The 8,646-nt window shown below is 34.4% G+C and overlaps 1 pseudogene; it reads left to right on the top strand.

The window, feature by feature from the left end:
- Nucleotides 1-2,862: 2,862 nt before the first annotated feature.
- On the top strand, nt 2,863-3,483 carry LOC148549694 (secreted RxLR effector protein 161 pseudogene; annotated as a pseudogene).
- Nucleotides 3,484-8,646: the final 5,163 nt, after the last annotated feature.

The following is an 8,646-nucleotide window of genomic DNA, read 5'->3' on the forward strand; positions in this document are numbered from 1 at the left end:
CTCATCAAGACCACACGATCACAATATTCATTGATCTGAATGTGAGATTGAACATAATAACGAACCTGCGGATCATACAAGATCAGGATACACAGTTAGAAGTCAAATAGTGCCCCCTAACAGACCAATGTTTGTCTTCCTTTCTCTAATAAATTTAACTTACAAGATACTTTGTCAAATGTGCTAAGCCCAACATCAATTGCAAAGACAGAAAAATCCTGGAATTGATCACAAAAAAAGAGAGAGGGAAAAAAAGAAACAGAGATAAGACAATTATATATAGCATAACTTGCACATGTTGACAAGAAAATACATTCAGAAGTGACCGAGATGACATGGGATACCAACAAAAAAAGATTGTTTCAGAATGAACATCTCTCTTGAGTAACATGACAATAATATTAGTTGTGACTCACGAATTGATCTGTATAAATCAGGCGGGACTATTGGTTTCTAAAAATGAAACATCATCGAGAATAATAACCAAGTAAAAATTCATAGCCATTTGTTAAAAAATAATCCTTCAAGCATTGATTGAATCCCTTTCCTACTAAATCAATACAAATTATAAATCTCACTAAAAAGCATGCATGAGAATAGCAGCACTAATTAGTTAACAACATGAATGAAACATTCAAAATTACTTTAACCATCATGATTCTAATGGCCATACTAGACACAATCCATCGGAAAGAAACTAATAGAGATTAATTTACACAGCCACATAGTACATAATGAATAATTCAAAATGTTAAAATTAGATCAAAATAAGTATCTAGAAACAATAGATAAAAAAAGATAAAAAAAAATGGATTACCTAAAAGGTTTTCTGCAATGGCTCCTCAACTAAGCATAATTACAAAAAGAGAAAAGAAGCAATTTTTTAACATGAGCATAAAAAAAAGGGGGAAAAAGGTGAGACCCAGATGGAAAAAAAGAGCAAGGATTAAGAGAGAGATGAAAAAGGTGAGACCTTGATCCATGAGAGATTTGAAGTTGTTGAAAGCATCCTGAGAAACATCCCCTGAAGGGTATTTACAAATTTGATTAATTAATATTATTGATATTATTATTAATATTATTAATATTAATAAACGGTTACTAACCGTTTAGTACCATTTGGTTGAAAGAACACAACCATTTAAGGATTGTGTGTGTTCAAAACATTGTGTCTATTGGCTAAAGGGACACAACTCTTTAAGAGTTATATATGTTCAAAACATTGTATCTATTGGCAATAGAAAAGACACAACCATTTGTATACGTAACTAATCATAATTGCTACGTGCAATATGTATAAATAAGTCCTTGTCCACTATTTCAAAAAGTACTAAGTGTACAATTTACTCAAACATTAAGAGATTTTCTTTGTTCAAGAGAGTTGAGAATTTCTTACTATTGCTAATTAAGAAATTCTTAGGTTTCATTGTATCCTGGGAGAGTATTGTCATCAACCCTATAGCAACTAAGTGTGGGGACAAATATCTCTCTAAAGAAAGCGATCTAATCGTGCCTTGAAACCACTACATAAATATAAGATTTTGTCATCTTCTCATACTCATATACCCAACAATTTTAGAGAGATATTATTTGAAGATGGCACAAGATCAAAACACTACGTTCAAGGTCATGAATCAAGAGTTTGTCAAATTAGATCGCTTTAAAGGAACAAACTTCAATAGTTGGAAGGACAAAATAATGTTTCTTCTTTTATTTCTCAATCTTGCACATGTGATTAACTCAAAGACTACACCAATTGTCAATGCTGCTGGAAATTCCACACTAGAAGAGGAAGAAAAGATTTTTCAATTGAAGAAGAAACGTGATAAAGATACTATTGCATATCGAGGTCATATGTTAATTCAATCACCATTGGAGATTTAGAAATCTTTGGAAGAAAAGTACAATACTAAACGACAAGGAACAGATAAGTTTATTATGATAAATATTTTGAATTTATTATGAATAATATTATGGATCAAATTCATGAATTACAAATCCTTGTAAGTAGACTTCGTGATCTGCGAGTGGTGATCCCTGAATCACTACAAGGTGAAGAATAAATTTTTAATAAATTTGATAACTTTTGTGAATTACATAGTATTGTGCATCAATCTTCCGCTCTATATACTCTGCAACAAAATGGTTTGGCGGAAAGAAAAAATAGTACCTTAGTGGATATGGTTAATTCAATGTTACTAAATACAAAATTGCCTTACAATTTGTGGGGTGAAGCATTATTGACATTAATAGGATACCATCAAGACATAGAAAGGTTTCTCCTTATGAAATTTAGAAAGGAATGAAACCTAATTTAAATTATCTTAAAGTGTGGGGGTGTTTAGCCTTTTATCGAGTTCCTTATCAAAAGAGAACCAAATTGGGGCCAAGAGGCATAAAAGGAACTTTTATAGGATATGCTCAAAATTCTAAAGCATATAAATATTAGACTTAGTGTCTAATGTAGTTGTTGAATCAAAAAAGGTAGAATTTATTGAAAATAAATTTATCAATTATTCAACTTCTAATTTAGAATATCCCCAAAATGATACTAATATTTCACAAGAAATATATATGGAGCAACCGGAAAGCTATGTGCTACCCGAAAATGAAAAGAAAGTTTTCAAATTAATTAAGTCTTTGTATGGGCTAAAACAAGCGCCTAAACAATGGCATGAGAAGTTTGATTCAGTGGTGTTATCAAATGGCTTCTCATATAATAGTGCGGATAAATGTATTTACTCAAAATTTACTAAAAGATTATGGAGTAATCATTGTTTATATGTTGATGATATGTTAATCATCGAAACAAATTTAGAAGGAATTCATATAACGAAGGAGTATCTAACTTCTAAATTCAAGATGAAGGATTTGAATAAAGTTGATACAATATTAGGCATAAAGGTGCATAAGAATGAAGTTGACTTTACTTTAAGTCAATCTCATTATATCAAAAAGGTATTGGAAAAGTTTGATCATCTCACAATTAAAGAATCCAATACGCCGTATGATCCTAATCTTAAATTAGAAGGAAACATGGGAAGACCTATAGCACAATTAGAATATGCTAGCGCTATAGGAAGCTTAATGTATGCAATGCATTGTTCTAGACCTGATATAGCATTTGCTGTGTACAAATTATCAAGGTTTACAGGAAAGCCTAGCAATCAACATTGGAAAGCTATAACAAGAGTTCTTGGTTATCTCAAGAAAACCATAAACTTGGGATTACATTATAGTGATTATCCCGCAGTTTTAGAAGGTTATTCCGACGCAAGTTGGATTACAAATCTTAGTGATAACAAATCCACTTCAGGATGGATTTTCACCATAGGTGGTGGAGCAATAAGTTGGGCTTCAAAGAAACAAACATGTATTACACATTCTACTATAGAGGCTGAGTTTGTAGCTTTATCAGTCGCAGGTAAAGAAGCGGAATGGTTAAGAAATCTGTTATATGATATAAAGCTGTGGCCACATTAGACGACAGCCATTTCAATCTTCTGTGATAGTGAATCAACCATGTCTCGAGCATATAACAAGGTTTATAATAGAAAGTCTAGACATATAAGTTTGAGACATGAGTTTGTGAGGCAACTAATAGATGATGGTGTAATTACCATTACTTATATAAGATCTCAAGGAAATTTAGCAGACCCTTTGACTAAAGGTTTGTCAAGGGATAAAATCAAAGAAACTACTGCTAAAATGGGATTAAAACCTATTATTGCTAAATGATGGGAACCCGACCTTATTCTAGTAGACCACTAGTTTCAAGGTTTAATGGGTAATAACAAGTTATTTAGCAATTGGAGTACTAAGGTATAGGATTTAGTGCTATTTACAATAAATTAGGAGGGTGAGTTTAAACTCTTAATGGAATGATAATATTATCTATCAAAAGATTCCACCTATATGAATATAAGAGTGGTGCCGCTCTAATCGAGAATTTTAGAGGTTTTATTCTCGTAAATATTCATGAAACCAGGATGAGCACAAGGCCATATAAGTGCTTAAAATTGTAAACTCTTGTACTTGGAGGGTATAAGTAATGTGTGTGATTTTTGGTACTAGCATATGGAGTATAGGTTTAATCGATTAGACACCTATTACTTCGTTAGAACTTTAAAATTTACACTAAAAGAATGTTTAATCTTAGTGACACATTCTTTATGCATATACTTGTATGACATTTAAATTTTGTAAATAGTGGGGGATTGAAGGGTATTTACAAATTTGATTAATTAATATTATTAATATTATTGATATTATTATTAATATTATTAATATTAATAAACGGTTACTAACCGTTTAGTACCATTTGGTTGAAAGAACACAACCTTTTAAGGATTGTGTGTGTTCAAAATATTGTGTCTATTGGCTAAAGGGACACAACTCTTTAAGAGTTGTATATGTTCAAAACATTGTATCTATTGGCAATAGAAAAGACACAACCATTTGTATACGTAACTAATCATAATTGCTACGTGCAATATGTATAAATAAGTCCTTGTCCACTATTTCAAAAAGTACTAAGTGTACAATTTACTCAACCATTAAGAGATTTTCTTTGTTCAAGAGAGTTGAGAATTTCTTACTATTGCTAATTAAGAAATTCTTAGGTTTCATTGTATCCTGGGAGAGTATTGTCATCAACCCTATAGCAACTAAGTGTGGGGACAAATATCTCTCTAAAGAAAGCGATCTAATCGTGCCTTGAAACCACTACATAAATATAAGATTTTGTCATCTTCTCATACTCATATACCCAACATCCCCCATCTTGGAAAAATGAGAAAACCTCAACCACACTAACAACTTGCATATCATGAAGAACTAACACTATATTGAAAACCCAAGGTAAAAAGAAAATGTTACTTTGAGTCTGATGACAAAGTCGGAACCTCGTGCTTCTGGTAGAGAAGGGGAAGAACGAAAAGAGTTTTCAGTTGGATTACTTCTTCTCTCAAATTTTTCAACCCAGCAGATAGAATCTTACGGTAGCGCCATTGATGAAGAGATGCAGATGAAGTGAGAGGGTAGAAGAAGAAGTGACGAAGATGAAGTGTTTGTATTGGAGACAACTGTTTTCTAAATAACATCTAAACGGCGTCGTTATTTGTACTCAAGGGCGCCAAACCAAAACGACGACGTTTTGGAGCCCTCCAGCGTGGCAAAATATGGCCACGTCAGCGTTCCGGTGATGACTCATCACCAGAAATATGTCCAGGGACCATTATGAGTACTCGGAGCTCTATCTAGAGGACTACAATGGGGAATCGAGATCTTAAGGATTATATTGAGTATTCACGCGAATCTCAGGAATTACTATGGGATTTACTCCTGTAAATAGATGTGATCATTTTTTCAAAAAAAAAAATAAATATTAAAAATAGGATATATTTATGATCAACAAATTATTATTAAATACATATCATATATAGATATTTGTATTTATAAATATAAAGATACCATATTTAATAATAGTTAATTTTTTATTTTTTTTCTATTAGTGATATCACATACAAATTATTTCGAGGGTTATCTGAAACATTGATTTGGGCATGGACGTGAGGTCCAGACTCCTTCTGAGGTAGCGTCCGAATTGTTTGAGTACCGAAGTGCCTCCGTCCGAGTTTCTCATGAGGAGGTGGGGGTGATATGTGCAAGAAACTCCAATGCTTAAGTTACCAAGGGTTTTAGGCAGATTTTTAGTAGATTAGAACGTGAATATACCTAAGGAGTGTCAATGTATTTATAGTAGAGTCGTCGACCACTTTTTTGGGTAGTTCCACCTTTACTAATGGAAAACCATTCCCTTTATCTTGTAAGTTTGTTAGGATTTATCTTTTAGTGAAGATAGAGATAGTAGGAGAGATTCGGGGAGGCAGTTACTTGTTTGGTCAAGTAGGACTAGACACCTTTTGTCGTGTTCGACCTCTTAAAGAGGTCGCGTAAATGGTAGAGGTCATCCCTTTTGGTTGGGCCTTTTTATCCTTATTATGCCTGGCTTTATATTTTGGGTCAGGGTATGAACAGAGCCTCTGCTTGAGTCCAAACTTTCGGGAGGTTGGGCTCTAGCATTTTGTGGCTTCAGTCTTCGTCGTCCCGCACGTTGCCTTCAAGAGGTTGGATACTCGACGTGTTTTGAAATTTTGAAATGTTGCCGCTTTAATGAGGGGCGAACGTTACGCGGCCATTCCCTTGAATTCCGCGCGTGACTTTAAAGAGGGATGTGAAACGTCCCTTTTGCCCATTTTTTCTTATAAAGAGCTTCATCCCTCCTTTTCCCTTTTCCATTTGTGAAAAACGTTCCATTTGCCTTAGCTTCCCCCGTCGAACAACTCTTTTACTTTTTCCTTTCCTTCTTACTTTGTAATCGTCTTTTAGTTTCAAGATTTTCTCTATCTTGATTCGTTTGAAGATTTCTTGGAGCTTCGAAGAGGATCGTTCGTGTTTTTGCTGCTTGCCGTACTCCTCCATTCTCGAATTCCATAAAGGTTGGTGTTTTTATCCACTTTTGTTTATTGTTTTTGGCTATTCTGGGTTCTTGAAGCTGTTCTGAATGGTAGGGATTATGGAATGTTGGTGACAAACTTTTGCTTTTGTATTTTTGATACTTGTTGTGTCTTGGGATTTCTTTGAAAGCTATTTAGCTGTTACTGTTTTGTCGCTATGGATCGCAATTATGCTGCCCCCCAAATGGCGTTACTTTCTGTTTCAGAAGTGGTGCCGTTTATGTTGTTTGAATTGCTTTGGGGAAAAATAATCTTTTGAACTCGTATTTGCCAAACTGTTTGTTAAGAACCCGACTTCTTTTATTTATAGTATGAGTTCTTTCTATGACGGTTTCTTTGTTTTTGTATTTGTAGGTGTAGCTTTAATGTCTCGATTTGTTATTCACGACATATCAATAAAAGTCCCTTCCTCTCTTTTAACTTGGGTAGATACCTCTGTCCTTACTATTGTCCCTGTAGTTGATAGAGAATATGCCGAGACATTTCCTAGGCATCATAGGCTCTGTGAGAATCAGGAAAATAAGAGAAACTATAAAATAGTAGTGGCCGATCCCGAGGAGAGGGTATGCTTTCCCCCTTTAGATAAGTCGGAACCCCCTTTTTTTTATGCTTACGATTGTTTTTTCTTGAAGTTAGATGTTAAGCTTCCCTTTTCTGATTTTGAGAGCAATGTCCTCTGGACTTGTAATGTTGCTCCCTCTCAACTACACCCGAACTCTTGGACTTTTTTGAAAATTCATTAGCTTCTATGTCGGGAACTTGATGTCTAACCTTCTCTCAAGGTTTTCTTTACCTTTTTATTTTGACCAAGCCTTTTAGTTCAATAAAGCTAGCTTAACTTTCCTTCTGTGATGTTCAAGGTCGGAAGGTTTTTTCCATTTTTGATGAACCCTTCCATGATTTATTTTGACTAAGTGGATGCATTCATGTATATAGATTGCATATAGATAGGTTGCATGTAGTTAGTTTGCATTGAATAAATGTTGATGCCCCTTTGCTTCTTTCTTGATTTTAGCATGAGGACATGCTTAGCACTAAGTGTGGGGAGATTTGATAAACCCCAATTTTGTGGTTTATCTTGTGCTTAATTTGGGAGATTTTATCACCTTTTCCCACATTTATTCAATGAAATAGCATGATTTTGTAATTCTCCCTTGAATTATGCTTAAATGTGAAAATATGCTTTTTAGGCCCTAAAATTGGTGATTTTAATTCACTTTATTCCATTCGATGCCTTGATATGTTTGTTAAGTGATTTCAGGTTCATAAGGCAAGTATTGGATGGAAGAAGTGAGGAAAAAAGCATGCAAAGTGGGAGAACTCATGAAGAAATGAAGGAACTGCAAAGCTGTCAAATCCGACCTCTTCGCACTCAATCGACCATAACTTGAGCTACAGAGATCCAAATGAGGCGGTTCTAGTTGCGTTGGAAAGATAACATCCGGGGCTTCAAAATGATATAAAATTTGCCATATGTTACTTTGCGTTCAGGGGCGCGCACGCGCCATGTACGCGTGCGTGCCGATGCTGTCCGTGGCCCATTAAAGTGAAATCGCCCCCAGCGATTTCTGAAGCACTTTGGGCCTAACCCAACTCATTTCTAATGCCATTTCATGCAGAATTCAAGTTTGGGCAAAGCGGGAGCAATTGTTTGAAGTGTTAGCATCATGTAGCTTAGTTTCTCGAGAGAGAAGCTCCTTCTTCTCTCTAGAATTAGGATTAGAATTTCTTCGATCTAGGTTTAATTCATACTTTGATTTACTTTTTCTTTTCAATTTCTTGTTCCTCTACTCTTCCTCTCTCTAATTTTGTATTTCATTCTTGTAATTGCTTACATTGTTGTTGATGCACTTTTGCTCTTCCATTTTCCTTTAATGCAATTTATGATTCATGTTCCTTTATTATTGATTTAATTTGTTGTTGTTTAATTCCTTGCAATTGAGTAGTGTAGATTTATTTTCCTTGCTATTTTTCTATGTTTTCCTTTTATGCCTTCTAAGTGTTTGATAAAATGCTTAGTTGGATTTTAGAGTAGAATTTTAGTGCTCTTGGCTTGGGAAGGTAACTTAGGAACTCTTGAGTTACTAATGTCCAAGTGATTGACGATTGGGAGCCATTAACTCTAGAT

The sequence above is a fragment of the Arachis ipaensis genome, chromosome B8 (genome assembly GCF_059453495.1).
Source record: "Arachis ipaensis isolate K30076 ecotype BB chromosome B8, ASM5945349v1, whole genome shotgun sequence".
NCBI classification, from domain to species: Eukaryota; Viridiplantae; Streptophyta; class Magnoliopsida; order Fabales; family Fabaceae; genus Arachis; species Arachis ipaensis.